The 19,921-nt window shown below is 31.6% G+C and overlaps 1 protein-coding gene across 1 annotated transcript in view; it reads left to right on the top strand.

The window, feature by feature from the left end:
* Window positions 1-15,050: 15,050 nt before the first annotated feature.
* LOC143045506 (uncharacterized) overlaps window positions 15,051-19,921 on the top strand; it is a 55,244-nt gene continuing 50,373 nt past the window's right edge. The window contains exon 1 of the mRNA XM_076218060.1: window positions 15,051-15,314. The gene's annotated coding sequence lies outside the window, so the exon portion shown is untranslated. The remainder of the gene's footprint in view (window positions 15,315-19,921) is intronic.

The raw sequence follows: 19,921 nt of genomic DNA, 5'->3' as shown, positions 1-19,921 counted from the left end.
ATACATTGTTAAACCATTTTACTTATGATAATGCATATCTTGAAAGTAACAAATTATTGTAAACTTGGGTATTGTTTTCCATTGTGAGAAATACTCAACTAAAAGGGCCATATTTTACCAAAAAGTTTCAAATATAATCGTTGATCCTACAAAATTTCAAATACATGAAAATAATATAATCTTTTTTTATTAAATAATAATTTATACACAATCCTAAAATTGTCTTCCTCTTTCATTTTAGACAGTTTTAACCTGCGTAAAGCAGAACAAACTCTATAAAATTGTCAATATGTCTAATTCATAATCATTGTTTATAATATTACATATTAATATAGTCATTATATGCAATACTTATTATGTTTGACCAACGATGTAATTGATATACCATGCATGAGTCTTAACCATTTATTGATGATGAGTTTGTGCTAATAAATATTTGTATATGTATTTATGATTCTACCCTCAGTGAAAATGTTACAACCAGGAATGAAACATAGTCGGTAAACAGCTAACGTACTTCAGAACAACCTTTAGAAAAATATTTCCGCATCTGTCCGCCTTAGCATTGTATTTCATCAGCCTTCTGTTATTCAATTCTTTTTTATGCCCCACCTACGATAGTAGAGGGGCATTATGTTTTCTGGTCTGTGCCTCCGTTCGTTCGTCCGTCTGTCTGTGCGTCCGTCTGTCTGTGCGTCCGTCTGTGCGTCCGTTCGCCTCAGGTTAAAGTTTTTGGTCAAGGTAGTTTTTGAAGAAGTTGAAGTTCAATCAATTTGAAACTTAGTATACTTGTTTCCCATGATATGATCTTTCTAATTTTAATGCCAAAATATAGTTTTGACCCCAATTTCATGGTTCACTGAACAAAGAAAATGATAGTGCGAAGTTCAGGTTAAAGTTTTTGGTCAAGGTAGTTTTTGATGAAGTTAAAGTTACATCAACTTGAAACTTAGTACACATGTTCCCTCTGATATGATCTTTCTAATTTTAATTCCAAATTTAAGTTTTGACCCCAATTTCACGGTCCACTGAACATAGAAAATGATTGTGCGAGTGGGGCATCCGTGTACTATGGACGCATTCTTGTTTAATAATGTATCACTTGTGTATATGCGTGATGAAATTAATCTTATATTGTTTCCATTGTATATAATTGAGAAGTTTGTAAACGCCGTAAAATTGTTAAAAAAAATAAGAATAAACTAGGCCTCCTATAAATTCACATTCAATTGTCAATTGTTTCTATCGGGTTTGTCTGAATAAAATGTCATTTAACGAATTTCAGAATATGTAAAAAAATATTGAATAATAAAACATGTTTGACTGTTTGAGTATAGGACTACAGTCCAACAATTATGATGCCTACAAAAGAAATACATCTAAGAATATTCCGTACTATTTTACAATTTAATTAACTTAATTATATATACATCACTTTATGATTTAGTCTAGAGTTGTAGAAAACCTTGAGGATTTTAAATCTAAACAATCAAACTTAAACTGATAGCTCTGTTGACATATGAGCATCGTGAGATACATTCTATTTATATTTAAAGAGCATTTAACTAAGTACCAACGCAAATAATAAAACAAGATCATTGTAATGATGTAAAAAACCACAAAAATAAGTTTAAAATAGCATAATTTATTTGAGTGAGTTTAAACATATCTACCATGTCTACACACTCTTAGTTCCTCGATACCTTTTAGCTGGGAACAGTATATGTTCCTGTTTTTACAGTGGCCTTTGTTTCGTTGGATTTAGTTTCTTTGTTTAATTAAGTCACCATATCGTTGCTTATATTACTAAAATTCCTTTTACAATTTATAGATATTTCTAATATTTCCATGTGATAATGATTTACGTATTTATTCATCCAAAACATTTTAGTTGTTCTTTTGCATTTAACCAATTCTTTAAAAATCAAACATGTTTCCTGAAATAGACATGTCGTATTATTTTTTTTATTAAAGAGGAGGAAATTGCAATTTTATAGTTTACAGTTCCTGCATATATTCGTTTTTTATATACACTAATTTGTTGGGTTTTTTTTCCAGCAACAATGCTGTTAACAGATTTCTTTACATACATGTACTTCTTTATGGTGTATTGCAACTATAGTCTTTCCTGTCATGATTTACATCTATGGGGGTTGCTGTTTACAAGGATGCTTTCGAACCAAGGCTCCCTTTATAGTAAGTTTGTAATCATCTCTTCGACAGTTGTATAGGCGTCGTCATGTTTGGGTTGATATGTCACTACTTGCATTATATTATCCTATTTTTGGTAATAGCGACCTTCTAAAATGTGAGCCATATGACTGGTGCTAAAACAAAGGAACCGAAACTGTTCATACTTCTAGAGAACCTTCGTTCGCTCTCAGTTTAAGCGGGGCTCGTGATTCTTGATTTTTTGTTGTTGTATTTTGCGATTCCAAATGGCTTTCTTTGTAACATACCAAAAGTCTACTAAGATATCTGAGTGGGAACATGGATTTCTTTGGGTAAAAAATAGCAAACTTGTCAAAAATAGCGTAAAACTGGGAAAAGCTTGTTAAACATTCATTTTTGATGATAATCATTTCAAATCAAAAGTTTTACAACAGTTTTCACAGTGTTTATGAAATGAAATAATGATTTTTTTTTTATAAACATAAAATGGTAGGTGAAAACATCCGATTTTTGTTGGAATTTGAGATTTACATAGCGTGAACTGATTACCAAAACAACAGGAAACATATATAAAATGGTAATAGAAGTTCATTTAATTTTTCAATTAAGACAGAAACCTTTATTTTAATTTTTCCAAAACTTTACAGCAATTCCTTATTGGTTAAATGATGATTTTGGGTAAAATATAGCAAAATCAATCTAAAATCGTTAAAAACAGGAAAAACACCAGTTTGGAGTTTGAACTATTTTTGTATCACTCCAAAATAGAAAAACGGAAATCTTAATATCATTATAATCAGATCAAACAAAATTCATTGTAAAACAAATAGTAAAATTACTGATTTTATATGAAAAAAGCTAAATTTGTCAGAAAATTGTCAAAAACTAGAAAAAACTACAATTCATATTTTCAGAAACCACTTTTTCAACAGACACATCGTTTGGTGTCACAGTTTGTTTACAGTTGCATCTTATAATGTTAAGAAGCTTATCAGGTGCAGGTGGAAATTCGAATAAAATTGGACAAAATTTTCCATGTTTGATTTCCCAACCATAGTCTGCATGGTCTGTAGGATCTATGTCAACTTCTTCTGATAATACACTGGAAGACTATGAAATTGCCCTGAATCTGATGTTGGTGGTATACTTTTCATCTGAACCAATGTGTTTCCAGTAATTACTATAGATTTGAATTTTCTCTAGAGAAAAATGTCAAGTTCGTCCAGAGGAAGTTCTCCATATAAACATGTGAGCGCTTCTTCTCCTGCTTTGATGGTATCTGCTTTAATGAATACATATAGGAAGATGTGGTGTGAGTGCCAATGAGACAACTCTCCATCCAAATAACAATTTAAAAGAGTAAACCATTATAGGTCAATGTACGGCCTTCAACACGGAGCCTTGGCTCACACCGAACAACAAGCTATAAAGGGCCCTAAAATTACTAGTGTAAAACCATTTAAACGGGAAAACCAACAGTCTAGTCTATATAAAAAAACGAGAAACGAGAAACACGTATACATTACATAAACAAACGACAACTACTGTACATCAGATTTCTGACTTAGGACAGGTGCAAACATTTGCAGCAGGATTTAACGTTTTAATGGTACCAAACCTTCTCCCTTTTTCTGAAACAATAGCATAACATCACAACATAGAAAAACACACGATAAAATATCAATTGGAAGGCTTAACTCAATCAAAAATCGTAAATTAATACACTATGAACGAATAAATTTGATCTGCGATATCTGAATGCAAACGCACAGTTAATTAAATATAAGAGAAACATTCAAGGCCAAAAAGCAAACAAACAAGTCCAAACAAAGCCATGGGAAGACACCACTGCGAAATATTTAACCCTTCGAAAATAATCTCTTTTGAAAAAAAAACGGTTTTAAAATACAGGTAAATCTTAATAGGTAAAGTTTATACAAATGAAGCCTTATTCTAGAAAACTTGATCTTGATATGTTTGGTTAAGTTTTTTGATGGAAGTCCTTTGCCTGTTAAAAAAGCCTAGATGATGAGTTACAACCTGTTATAGAAGCAAAAAAAGCAACAAATTACAAACAGTCTCTCCAAGAAATCTTTTAGTCTGTTCTATGTTCCTTATTTATTTTTTTTTTGTTGATTGCCATTTTATCAGATTAAAAAGTAACCAGTTTGCACTGCTGATTAACATGATGAATAAGTAACAGTAATAGATATGTAGCTTCACCATTTACTATGACTACTAAAGACAAAGCACTATCCAAAGCTGTTTGCACAATAAGAAGATCTGCATCATCAGTAGCAATCTTACATCTAATGTTATTATCATTTAGCTTGTCACAAAGCACGTTAATAAGAGCTTGTTTGTTTTTTGGCTGTTTGACATGAAAAGTTCCTGTTTAGTAATGGATAATAGATTTTGTCCTTCATCAATACTACATACGTAGGAGAACAGATCGTTTTTGGAGTGGTCTTTCTACATATCTGACTATAGAACAGATATCGATGAGAAGTGTCAAATCTTCTTGAGGTCTAACCAGGTGCAGAGGAATGGATGAATGCCAATGAGCACAATAAATACTATCTATGCCAGCTTGTCCAGACTAAAACAGTGTCATGCAAGATCTTCACTGGTGTTGCATACTTTACTTGTGATCAGTGCAAAGAAGCTAACCGTGCAAGGAAAGAACGGGTCAGGGTAAACACGCTTGCAATTCTTAGTACCTTAGTGAAAGAAATCATTTTACTAATGGAGTTCCACTTAGAAAAATTGAAACAGGTATTAAGGCAAAGCCTGATGTTAACGTTGAAAAGCAGAAAGTTTTTGAAATAAAACGTAAGAATCAATGAAATGCAAAAAGAAATAGAGGTAAAGTTCAAGATGTAAAACCAATCAACAACATTGGCAGCCAAAGTTAAGTCAAAGTCAGATTCAGACTTTCTAAAAACGGATATAAATCCTCAAATGATGTTCAAACGCCTGACCACAGCAGTAGATGGTCTCTCATGAAAACACATCCCAGGTATTTCAGTATGAATTGTCAAGCATTCCTTCTTCCATTTTTGATTACTACCAACTGATACTCGAGAGGCATGCAAGTCAAACTTAGCTGATGCGATATTGGTACGTGGATGTGATTGCATACATTAAATAGATGGTGAGTGTCTTCAATATGTCCTTAGTGGTGCATGACTATTGCAACGACTTCCTTGGACACGTGGTATATCATTTGGAGACATTACACACATGTATGTCGATCGTGTAATCAGAAAGTACATAGACCCTGTTATTGTTTTTGACAGTTATCAAGAACTTCCTTCAACTAAAGATATAACACATTTGCGTAGAAAAAAAAAGCATCATTTTGCCGAACATCAATTTCCCCTCATTAATGACTTGCAAAACTTTAACGGAACTTTTCATAGTAAAACAAACAAGCTCTTATAACGTAATTTGTGACAACTTGTCAAGCTAGATGATAATAACATTAAGAATGCTACTGATGATCTTCTTATTGTGCAAACAGCTTTGGATAGTGTTTTGTCTTTAGTAGTCATAGTAAATGGTGAAGCTACAGATCTATTACTGTTACTTATTTATCATGTTAATCAGCAGTGCAAACGGGTTACTTTTAAATCTGAATAAATGGCAATCAACCAAAAAAATAAATAAATAGGGAACATAGAACAGACTAAATGATTTCTTGGGGAGGATCTTTGTAATTTGTTGCTCTTTTTGCATTCTATTACAGGTTGTGACTCATCATCTAGGCTTTTTGGAATAGGCAGAAAACATGTATTAAAAACACTTAACCAAGCATATCTGAAAATGCATGTCAAGTTTTAATGAATAATGCTTTATTAAAGCAGATATCTTCAAAGCAGTATAAGAAGCATCCGATTCAGGGTAATTTCATAGTCTTTGAGTGTATTATTAGTACCAAATACGGATGTAAGAAGAAGTTGACATAGATCCTACAGACCATGCAGATTATGGTTGGGAAATTTCACGTGGAAAACTTCGTCCAATTTTGATTGAATATCCTCCTGCACCTGATAAATGTTTTACCAATAAAAGATGCAACTGTAAGCAAAACTTCAACACCAAATGATGTGTGTCTGTAGACAAAATAAGTCTTCAGAATAGTTATCAAAGGTACCAGGATTATAATTTAGTGTAGGATGCGGTGAATTTTGGGGGTTGAGTTGTTCTAATTCTGTTCACGTTGCTGAATATGACTTTACTGATGAAAGATATTTATTGTAAACAGAAAATTATGGAATAATCTTTTAAAAAAAATGTTTCCATGTATCTTGTTATACACTTTTAAATCATCCGTTTTGGTCAATGAGACTTTTTACCTCTCATTATGCATGGTCAACAAATCTTTAATTTTCGCTTAATATCTCTTGTTGGTTAAAATAGTATGAATTTAAGCATTGCACTTTTTTATATAAAGAATATAAATTAATGTTCACTAACATCTTAATTGATTTCTGAAAAAAAACATGAATTATCAGTTTTTTCCAGTTTTTGACAATTTTGAGCAAAATTTATCTTTTTTCACCCAAAATCAGTTATTTTCAAATTTGTTTTACAATGAATTTAGTTTGATCTGATTATTATTCTATTAAGATTTGCATTTTTCTATTTTTGGAGTGATTTAAAAACAGTTAAAATTCCAAATTGGTGTTTTCCAGTTTTTGACGATTTTTTAATGATTTTACTATATTTTACCCAAAATCACCATTCACCCTATTAAAAATTGCTGTAAAGTTTTGGAATGATTAGAATAAAGGTTTTTGTCTTTTTTGAACTATCAAATGAACCTATATTACTAATGTAACATTTATATTTTTCCTGTCCTATTGGTAATCAATTCACGCTTTGTAAATCTCAAATTCCAACAAAAATCGGATGTTTTCACCAAAAATTTCATGTTTATAAAAAAAACAATTATTTCTTTATAACTTCATCATAAGCACTGTATAAACTGTTGCAAAACTTTTGATTTGAAATTATTATCATCAAAAATGAATGTTTATCAAGCTTTTGCCAGTTTTCACTATTTTTGTAAAATTTTGCTTTTTTTCACCCAAAAAATCCATTTTCCTACTCAGGTATCTTGGTAGACTTTTGGTATGTTACAAAGAAAGCCTTTTAGAATTGAAAAATACCAAAAGTAATTCTGTTGCAATTTTTTTGGAGGTTGGCCACATTTTTCATCTATTTTGACTAGACTATCAGCCTAGATGGCCGAGTGGATATAACAGCATTGCACAGAGCGGAGAAAATTTTACAGTTGATGTCTAATCAGCTTGCATTCCAACCTAGAAAAGGAGTTGACATAAGTGTGTAAAATGAAGTTCTTACTTTCTTATGTTAAAAGAAATAATACATTACAAGTACATAATTGTTAAGATAAAATAATTGTTATTAAGTGCAATGTTCTAAATATGTATTCATGACTTCCCACACTAAAGATGGGACATTTATTGAAACCAGAGCTATTTTATAATATCTTTATTGAGATAATTTGTACCAAATGAATTCTCTCACGCACTCTCTTTTGTGTCATATTGGGAGGAATGTGTGACGTAATGCTTTTGATTTCTATATTTTGTTTTCTCAGTATATAAAAGATTATATGTATATTCGGTATTTCTGTTTTGAAGAATTCTCCTTTGTATTCGTAACTTTTTTAATTCTTTTTCCACGAATATATGTTCTTTGTGACCTATTTTTTTTTGTACATCGAACATGTTTGAGACATGTTGTTCTTAGACTTAGAGTAGTTTGAACAAGAATATAATATATACTAAGTGGTAGGATATCCCAGGGCTTACGTTTCATCTGATGAATTTCTTGAAAGAAGGTTGCTGTTTATAATGATGCATATGAATATAAGATTTTTTATGATAAAGAAGTCATCTCTTCGAAAATTCATGGACGTCGTGATTTTTGTTTGACATATCCCACATGGCACTTGAGGATCAACAAGTCGTATCCACAAACCAATTCTCATGTGGTCGATAGCGAAATCTTCGGATGTGATTTATCACAAGATCCTGATCTGAATTTACCACTCTCAGGGTGCAATCAACAGTTTTTTCTATGACGTCATATTTTGAGGGACCATGTATAAGTGACCCTTAGTGGTGGACTGATTAATAAAGATACTTGTATAAAACTAGATATCACTGGAATCAAAATGTTCTCTAGTTTATAATGGAATAAAAAAAGTGCACTTTTAATAGTATAAAAAAGTTTTATCCAGAGAAACTGGGAAAAACATTGCCTAATTTAAGCTTAAAAAACCTGAAATCAGGTCATGTGCACACCCTTGAAGACATGATACCTGCACATTTTTCCTAATCAAAATTGTATGAATTTCATAGATTTTTACCTGGTCTTTCAAAAAATTCATGCTTCAGGGTACGTTCGCCTGCTCCGAAAAGAGCTACAGTGGCTGTAAATAAGTTTTCAATTTTCACTGCCAAAAAAACAGACTGTTTACAGTGTTGTCTCCCCTCAAAACATGTATATTTAATCTAATTTTTTAAATTATTTTAATCATTCAACCTGCTTTAATTGAAGTTAATTAACATATTTTTTCAACCAAATACAAAAAACATGATACTTTTTCACCAATTATGTTGATAAAAGGGGACTTCCCTCCATGTCTATTTTTAGTTGGGGAATAACCCTAGTTTTTTTTTATACGAAACTGTTTATAGCACCCTCAGTACATCATATAAAAAGAAGATTTGGTATGAATGCTAATGATGCAATTATCCACTAGAGACCAAATGACACAGAAATTAACAACCATATGTCGCCGTACGGACTTCAACAATGAGCAAAGCCCATACCGCATAGTCAGCTATAAAGGTCCCCGAAATGACAATTGTAAAACAATTTAAACGAGAAAACTAACAGCCTAATTTATGTACACAAAATGAACGAAAAACAAATATGTAACACATCAACAAACGACAACAACTGGATTACAGGCTCCTGACTTGGGACAGGTACAATGTACATACATACAGAATGTGGCGGCCGGGGTTAAACAAGTTACATCCAAACCCTTCCAATAGCCTGTGACAGTGGTGTAACAGTACAATATAAGTGCGAACTATAATCAGGTGGAAAAAGGCTTAACTCAATAGATGAATACAAATATAAATAAATCTAACAAAACACAGTGTGGACGTGGCCGGGTACTTGTATATCCTGACAACAAAAAGACACTAAGTACAGATCTGGGAGTACTTGCAGTTACTGACAGCTAGTTCAAAGCCACTTAACAACTAATAAAAAATAATTGCATTTAAGACTTAATTTTAAAGACATGAATTCGCTGATTAGTTTTTTTCATTTGCTCAATCTTTGGTTTTCCTATGTAGTGTTTTAAATTGGTGATCATGTCGTCTTTGTATCTTTTGACCATCATGTTTCCTTTTCTACTATGGAATTTTCTGTTATCTAATCCCTTTGTTTTCCCCGTCATTTCATCAGTTCTTTGTTATATGTGTTATTCAAATAAATGTAAAGTAAATGCATAGTTTTCTGCATATAATCCCAATCTGTTGTTTACTAGAAGCATGGAAAATATTCCTGTTAATTTTCATAGCAAAAAAATCGTATATCAGACGAACATTTAATGTTTATAAGACTCTTCAATGGCGCTCAAATTAAAAAAAAACTCGAAGGTCAAATAGAACACGAAACTTTTAAGTTTTAAATTTTTTTAAAAGTTGTGTCAAAAATGGCTTAAACAAACTATACCTAGGAGTAGCAAAACAAAAATGTGAATGGACATGGGGATTGTGTCAAAGAGACAACAACCCCACCAAAGAGCGGAAAATAGCCGAAGGCCACCAACGGGTAATCAATACAGCGAAAATATCCCGCACCCGCATAACTCTACTAAGCCAATGCACAAAATTCAAACACACAGCAATACGCGCAGTAAAACTCAGTTTAAAAGAAGTCCGAGTCCGATGTCAGAAAAGGTAACAAAAAAAACTAAATAATGACAATTATACATTAATTAACAAAGGACTATAAGCAGTTACTGACATGCAAGCTCCAGACCTCAATTTAACTTATTGAAAGATTATAATATTATCTTCATCATATAAATATCAAGTACAGTCCCTCCCGTTAGGAGTATAGTATCATACCATCATAATGAATCCGAGAAGAAAATAACCCGTATCATGTCAACAACTGGTTTTAGAATAAATGTGTTTTATTTCCGATGCAAAGACCCTATAAGTGAATAAATACTAATTTATTAAACGCCAAACTTTGCCATCTATAATGACCTGAAATCTCCACTTTTTCAGATGTCTCATTGCTTGGGTCATTGGTAACTTTCTCGTTAATAATTCATCAAGGATTTTAGGCTAATAATTTTATACGCCAGACGCTGATTTCGTCTACAGAAGACTCATCAGTGTCGCTCGATTCAATAAAGTTAAGTAGAAAAGTATTGAGGACCAAACATTTCCTTAAGGTTTTTCAACAGTCAGCTAAATGTAAACTATTCCTGAGGTAGAAAATCCATAGTATTTTGACAATTCGTAATTCGTAACTGTTTATTGCTTCATATCAGTATTATTTCATGTCAACCTACAAGTGTTGAATACGGGGCTGATAATATCATCAGGGAGGAAAACTCCTCCAGTAGTGGCATAGAAACAGTGGTGATAAAAAAAAGCTTCAAAGATACCAGGCTTTTTTTTTAAAAACTAAGTTTTACTGTGTGATTACTGTGTGTTTGTTTTATTTCTTCATTTGCTAGTGTATAGAAGAGGGTGGAGATCTTACAAAATATGATTACCCCGTCCGCCTTTTTGCGCCTGTCCCAAATCAGGAGCCTCTGACCTTTGCTAGCCTTGTATGATTTTTTTATTTTAGTTCAGCTATATGTTTTGGAGTTTAGTATGACGTCCATTTTCACTGGGACAGCTGATGCCCGTCTTTGGGTTCTAAAACTTAGTGCCACTCGAATCTAAAAAGGTAAACGTGTACTCTAAAGTTCCTTTTACTTTACTCTCAAACTTGACCATACTTGAAAGTTTTGAATAAGCTTAAAATATGATAAATTTGCACATGTACAAGATAGACAATACTGTGACAGATACCAACCCCATTGACATCGATATATTTGGCACTATTTCTTTGAACATGCTTGTATTAACATAGAGTGTCAAAAGCAAATGAAACGAACTTGACAAAGAAACTCAACTTGGCCTAATTATATTACCTATAAGATTTTTTTAATTTATCTTAAATGAGTGTTATCACAACGCTTGTTTGTTTTGTATTGACTCATTTCAAAATAAAATGTGTATACTTTGGTTTCCTTTTTAAGTTAAAATGGTTTGTATTTCATCTATGTTTGCACGATCAGACGTTCACTTTTATACACTCTTAACCGTATGAACTTCTATTCGAAAAGAATAACGTTTCAAGTGGGCACTCGGAAAAAGATAAGTATGTGATATTTGCTGATGATATATGTACATATTACAATGTATACATGATACACAGAGAAAACCAATTTAGTTTTATCTATATTTCTTAAGCAGACAGGTTTTCCCCCCAAGACTTTATTTGGCAGCATATAAGAGGATATTCATTATGTATGGGTCAGATCATGTTCACTCTTTCAAAAACAAGGTTTTTCTACCCTAGTCATAAATGGTATCAGTCATATTTAGTACAACTTTTTTTTTTTTTTTTTTTTTTTTTTGCAAAATTCTATATGTTTGTCTTTCTCATTATTTAGATTTGATTGACCCATTAACATTTCTTACGTAGATGAGATGAAATATGCATCTGGGCACATAGTGGTGATACAATTAGGAGATAAGTTTTCATCAGAATCCAATTGACATTGAATTAAGAAATAAGCAAAACCCAGATCGAATGATCAGCCCCCAACTTTACAAACTGAGACACAGTTCAAACGGGAATACCAGCAGTCTAATTTATGACTATGAGACCCTTAGGGCGGATTCCATTGAGGGTGTACGTGTAGCCAAAGGTAATATATTCGGTTAGCTTGCTTGTTAGCTGAACCGTGAAGTCATTGCTAGGTTAGGTAAACTTCCAAACTTTAAGAAAAGACTAGTCCGACAGAAAACAAACAAGCAAGCTAATCAAAGATATTACCTTTGGCTACACACGCAATAAACCCAATGGAACCCACTGTAAAAGAAAGCGAAAACAAACCTAATGATTGTTTATTTGGGAAATAAAAAAAAAATTCGATATTTTATTTACGTCTCACCTTATGTATAAAATTACACAATACATTTATAGAAGATACATTTTGTATATATAAGCCAATTTGTACAGATTTATAAGAGACGATAATCAACTAAAACAATATGTTTGTACATAATAAATATTAAACATGAATGGTAAAATTATACAACACAATTATTCAATTATTAGAAAAGAAACATGCATATAGATATTAATTAAATGATTAAGATTATAAAACTATTATGTTTATGTAATTAAAAGTTTGTTACTTTAATTCAAATGCCAATATATATGAAATTTGTGCATGTTAAATTTATTTTGATACTACAGTATTCCAGTGCCCGGCAATTACAGGCATTTGTATTCGAAATCTGCAATGTTTTATGACATTGTCTTTCGTGTGCAGTTTTTAAATAGTTAGGTTAGTAATACAGGTATGTATTAAAAAACAAACTCAAATGTACTATAGATTTAAACATAGTAGCACTATACTCAAATTCATAAAGGTCATAGACCAACTTAATTAAAACAGGGCAGTGGGTACATATAAACTTGGCATATCTACATGCATGTAAAAAAATTAACTTTGCACTTTTGTTTTGTGTGGGACACACGAATATTTTTCCGGAATGTTCGATTTATATATAATACGGAAATTTAGATCCGTACACGCAAAAAAAAATTTTATATATTGATTTGCCTATTTTCAATATTTCACGCACTCTGTATTTTTAAGACTCTTTGTTTTTATGTTAATTTTTTTTGGTAAAGATTGAATGAATACTTTATTGCAAAAAGCATATATATGCTATAGCAACGAAAAACATATTTACAACATGACAAATGATAAACAGCAGAGATCAATACATATAAATCATTACAAGAAAGCAAATAACATTAAGTAACAATATGTGATCTGATTGACCACGCAGATTTAATGTAGTTACACAATCTTTTAATATGTAAAACAGACTTTAATTTAAATAGATACTGTAATTTGAAAAGATTGAAAAAGGATTACTAGAAAATTAAATTTTACTTATGATCAAAATTATAATTTACTTTCAGCTGATGAAATACTATAAGACTTCCAAAACCAAAAACGAATGATTTGAAGAAACAAATTACATATTCTGGGTCTCAAATATATATGGAACAGTTTATCACAAGAGATAAAGATGAGTAATAATACACTTGTACATCTTTAAAACAAAACGTTACACATTTTTCATAAATTGTGCAAACATTATCATAACAATACAATTGTATATAAGTCAATTGTGTATTATATATCATTATGAAATTAAATGTATGAACCTAGAACTATGTTATTATTATCATTTTAATGACTTTTACGGGGCGCCGAATGGGACTCTTGAGGTTTTGTACAAAATTCATTTCTGTCATAACAAAATCATTATTGTCTTACAAAACTATGTGATACAGACTTGTTTTATGAGAACTTCAATTTTGTGATGACAAATTGTCATGACAAAAGTCAATTTTGTCAAAAGAATATGCAAATATAAAACTTATTTGCATACAAAATTGACTTTTGTGACCTGATATGAAAATTAAAACTCAAAAGTCTGTCTCACAAAAAGTCAATTTTGTCTCACAAAAAGTCAACTTTGTCTCACAAAAATCAATTTTGTCTCACAAAAGTCAATGTGTCGAAACAAAATTGACTTTTGTGCAATTTTGTCTCACAAAAGTCAATTTTGTCTCATAAAAGTCAATTTTGTCTCACAAATGTCAATTTTGTCTCTCAAGTCAATTTTGTCTCACAAAAGTCAATATTGTCTCACAAAAGTCAATATTGTCTCACAAGAGTCAATTTTGTCTCACAAAAGTTGACTTTGTATGCAAATTAGTTCACAGAATCCAAACTAAACTAATTTGCATACAAAATTGACTTTTGTCGCCCAATTTTCAAATTAGGTAACAAAAGTAAAGTCTGTGTTACAAAAATGAATTTTGTCATGACAAAAGTAACTTTTGTTCACTGAAAGATAATTTTGTATTACAAAATTTTAAATTTGTAGTATGCTACAATAATTTAATTTTGGATGTAACGCGTCTTCTAATTGGCTGACGTTTTTTTTGTTATCAGCCCATAGACATAATGTAGTCTTGTGACCGTGACGTCAACAACGTGCCTGTGGTTTCCCCAATATATTTGATACATGGTTTTCACAAGGTTAGGATGATGATAGTACAGTATACTTTCGGTTTTAATTATCTTCTTCGTTCTTAGTCAAATTAAATTAATGGACAATTTTTCAACTCAATATCTGGTCTTAGTTGGAGAAGTATTTAAGTTCTATTCGAAAAAAGAAACGATCGAAGCGCAGCTGGGTTTTTGTTATATCTGGATTTCCAGGTAACGTACGTTTATAAATAAACATGTTTCCTGACCTTTAAAACATGATAAAAATAGCTTTGATCCACTGAAGAATTTCATGCTTCTGTTTTTAACTTATTTTTTGAAGTCCAATAATTACTATAATCATTGAAATGTAATTCCATATGTACCTTCCCGAGTCGATCTATCAGAGATCTATACTCTTTAAGTCATATTTACTAATTATTCACACGCAAATCATATTTTTAAAGTGTGACCGATATTGATAGTATTAATTTTCTTCCGGGATTGAGATCTGGAAGCACGAGTTTTCGGAAATTCAAAGTTTAATAATAAAGTGTAGGTGGCAGATGGAAGGAAATTTAGTTTTAATCAGAGTAATCTCATATGATCCGAGGATTCCCTAAAATATATCAGAACTGTTGCATATATAAAACTTGGGGAATCCCAAACATTTTATAAATTGTTGTGGACAAATTAGCAGTCAGCAAGCAAGGTAAGCAAAATATTTAAATCTCACTTGTTATTATTACTTGTAATATAATCAAATTTGTTTATTTTAATAATAATATAACAGTGACTAATAAGTTTGAATATCTATTTGATATATGTCGCATCTGTTAATATAATTATAAGCATTGCTGAAAAATGATTTTGTGTTTTTTCGTTTGTCAATTCACACTCGGGATTGACAGCTTTTCCATAGCTGTGTTACTGGTTTAAAGCCAAGAAAAAAGTAAAATTTAACGAATAAGTGTTGTCTTGACTTCCAAATCATCTGTATTTAAATGAACATAAATTATGCAAAATACACGTAACTTTCGGCCCTGGTAATCTTTTGACAGTCACTGATATTAAGTTATCAGCGCTTTAGTGTGATATAATTTTAATTTTTATTTGTTTACATTTAGGTCAAAATACATGCAATGATCAACACATATATCCCTTTTTATATAATTAATGAAATACCATTGTTAGACTAGTGCTAGAAACTGTTTTTTTTTAGTATGTACAGAATATTTACTTTACTGCACATGTGTTAAATGTGAAGTGTCTGTTATTGATCTTATCTAGTTAAATATCATGATACACTTTCATGACTTTACAGTATAAATATTTTAAACCTCTTATACATATATCGGAAGTCGTAGCCACGTCACTGAATGGACGGTAAACAAATTGACATTTTTATTTAATTGACATTAAAGATTATAAATTAAAGTAATAAAAGTGTATGTAGATGTTTTGTATAGATATACATGGTCTCTGCTTGGAATAATACAAACCGGGGAGATCTAACCAGGTTAGGCTAAATTGTTCACTCATCAGAAGTATATATACTCCGAAATGTGGCAGAATAGTCAACCGGTTGACTGCGGCAATGGCGGACCCAGAGGACGGGTTCAGGGGGTTGCAACCCTCTTTTTTGGACGATCAATGCATTGGATTATAAGGGACATATAGCTGGCACCACTCTCTATCCTGGGTTAGTAACCCCTTGGATCCGCCGTAATATGTGTTGTTAGCCCGCCATAACACGGGGAAATGTTGATGCAGACTATTTGCACTGAGTTGACACATAATTGGACATATAGAATTACTATTGCTACAGAGCACATATGATTAATTGCATAATTGGATCATTATGATTTTTAAAAGTTTCCCAGTCATCATTTTACAATTTCTATTCCAATATTTATATGATACTTAATACCATGATTATTCATCAATGTTTGTATCTATAGCTATTGTTATCATTTGAAACTTGTCATTGTTTACATTCACAATATAATCTACCTTACTGAAAACTGAATAAACATCCCACCCCCACCCAGAAAATTAAGTTTTGGAGGGATCAGCCCCTCTATTCACTTATCCGTCTGTCCGTCAGGTACCATCATCTTTATCCAGTTGTTTGATATACTGATTTACTTCTTACTTTGAAGAATTGTTAATCATGATTTACAGACATCGTTATGTAAATGATTTGTTTTCATACCGTTTAATGTATCTAGTTATCCGTGTTTTACCAGATCTTGTGTATATGTTGTTAGGATTCCCCATTTTTTTACAATAGACATGCATTTTTCATTGGTGAATATTTTTGGCCCTGTCCAGTACCTTCTTTTGCATCGCAACAACTGCTTAATATCTTAACCAAATAAAAATTGGTACCCCATTAGATCCCGATATGCAAATGTAACGGAATAAGCGTTGGGTAGACCATTGAATTTTGCTAGAATTGTGCCCTATTGAACCTTTATATAAGAGAAAGGTTGTGTCCTGTCCAGTTCCCATTTTGTCATCGCAGCTCCTTTAAGCTAGTTCATTATATATATACTCTGAGTTTCATGGTTTTGCAAAAATGCATGCATGTAGAATTTAAATGCATCTGACAAAACATCAAATTACACTTCGAAAAATTTCCAAAGGTATATTTATCATCGTCTTTGATTCCCTGTATTTCAATCACTATCATTGTTATACGTCGATCAAGGATGAGTAGTGAGAGTCCAGCACAGCGGGCAGTTTTAGCCTGATTATTCTTGTCAAGTACTCTGACGCGCCATCTTGTATTGATTCCACGACGGTTATACAAATCTGAACCTATTTAAAACATATAAATTTACCTCCCAAGTAGTTAACATACTTTAAATATAAGAAATGTTTATTGTTAAAAATACTCGTCTCTGATTACATTTTTTCAATAAAAAGACGGAAAATAATTGGACATACTTTTAAATACAAATGAGCATTCTGTAAAAACTGTCTTGTGAAAGTAACATTCCAGTAAAACAAGTATAGACAGGAGAAGAAGAATTAAAATGGCACCTCAAACAAGATATGTAATGGGTACATGTATACATAATATCAGTGGCGGATCCAGAAATTCTTATAAGGTGGGGCCCGTTGACTGCCTAAGAGGGGGCCCGCTCCGGTCATGCTTCAGTGATTCCCTATATAAGCAACCAAATTTTTTCCAGAAAAGGGGACCCGGTCCCCTGCCCCCCCTAAATCCGCCTCTGAATATACCATTTTTAGCTTATTACCTTGAATCTATAATCAAACTTTTATATCATTAAGTGTCATACATGATATTCAAAGCAAAATTGTATTATGCATTGTATAACATTAAAAAATAATCAATATGCATTACTAAATAGCTAGCATACATAAGACTGCACTAGACAAAGGACACACATCTACGGGATGTACCTAATAAACTGATAAAGCGTACTTCATTTGCTAATGGTTAGATAACAGGTGTAACAAAGTCGGATTACAACGTCAATTCATTGGAAAAAATAAACAAATTCTGTGTAAAGTTAACTTCCTTCACTATCATTCTTTCTTTACCTGTTTGCTTAATTTTTTTTAACTCTCATTTGTTTTGAGATGGGAATGAGGCTTAATTGAAAGTAATTTGCATCTGTCCTTAGACAGGAATCTTATGTTCAGTAGTTGTCGTTTGTTGATGTGGTTCATAAGTGTTTCTCGTTTCTCTTTTTTCATATAAATTTGGCCATTAGTTTTCCCGTTTGAATGGTATTACACTTGTGATTTTGGAGCCCTTTATAGCTTGGTGATTGGTTAAAAACAAGGCTCCGTGTTGAATATCGAACTTTGACCTATAAAGGTTTACTTTTATAAATTGTGATTTTGATGGACAGATGTCTCATTAGCACTCATACCTCATCTTCTTATATCTATATAGATACTTTTGCCATTACATTTAATATTGACCGATAAATGCTACTATAGTGTATTATAGGCGACTAAGTTAAATTGAATAAAGATGATCTTGTTGGTAGTATATTTTAGAATATATCTACTTCTTCATAACGAAGAAAATAATATTATTTTTCCACCAATAACCATGAACGATTAAAGTAGAATTGGAATTATGTAAACATATAAATGATACCCTATAGATACCGCATTACAGAAACGCCAATTAATCGACACAGCTTAGATATTTTCTATCGATCATTTAAACCTTTCTTTGAAATTTGCTCAAGTATGTAAAATTTATTAAAAATCAATTATACTTTAATTTAGATGATATTTTCAAGGATTGTTTGTGTAAATCATGTACATTTTTTTCCAAAATACATATTCAATACAAAGAACTTCATTTCAATATAGCGATGTTAAAATAAGAAAGACAAACACAAAACTACCTTAGATTAACGTTTATATGTTTAAATACAAATAAGAAGACGTGGTGCATGTATGATTGACAATGAGAAAACTCTCCATGCAAGTCACATTGTGTAAAAAGTAAGCAGTTATAATATTATGTCAAAGTACAGCCTTCAACACGGAGCCTTGGCTCACACCGAACAGCAAGCTATAAAGGGCCCCAAAATACATTCAAGTCTTGATCATAAGTGTTTGTCTTTCATTAAATCTTTATGTTGTTGGGTTGTTGTTTTTTTTTTTTTTTTGTAATTTTGAGGATTTGGTGTAGAGGGGTGATCACAGGTAGTCATTGGGGTTTTCTCTTATTTATTTACATATTACTTGAGTTGGTTCAATTTTGAGGACGTACACACATCAATATTTTTTAAGACCGTATGTTGGCATCTAGATGAATGACCTTAAGGTTTTGTCCCTTTTATAATGTGTGCTCCTCATCTCCTTTACAAATATTATGTATAAGTGTGAAAAAACAAAGAATAATAAATCAGCAATTACATTAGTTTTGACATTTTATGTTTGAAGAAGGATTAAATAGAAATGATTTATATATACAATGTACGTGTTGGATGAAGCAGTTTTAAAGACTACAAAGAAATGATCTATTAAGATATCTATTAACATATGTATATATATAAATAGTTCAGAATAAAGAAATACGAGATATAAAAAGATGAGTTGAATAATACGTACATTAGTTTTGCGACAACCCAACGACCCAATAATATCAAAAGTCAACTCGTAGTGACGAGATCTTAAAGAAGAGACGTATGTCTATAAGATATGTCAAATTTTGTATACTAAGTATGTCTACGTCTAAAATAACCGTACGTGTGAGACCCTCATGGGTAGTCAAGGTCATTAAACACCCCCTAGAAGTAGTAAAATGTATCTATAGTCGGT

Source organism: Mytilus galloprovincialis, chromosome 9, assembly GCF_965363235.1.
Source record: "Mytilus galloprovincialis chromosome 9, xbMytGall1.hap1.1, whole genome shotgun sequence".
In the NCBI taxonomy this organism is placed as follows: Eukaryota; Metazoa; Mollusca; class Bivalvia; order Mytilida; family Mytilidae; genus Mytilus; species Mytilus galloprovincialis.
This window is presented reverse-complemented; position numbering and strand designations above follow the sequence as displayed.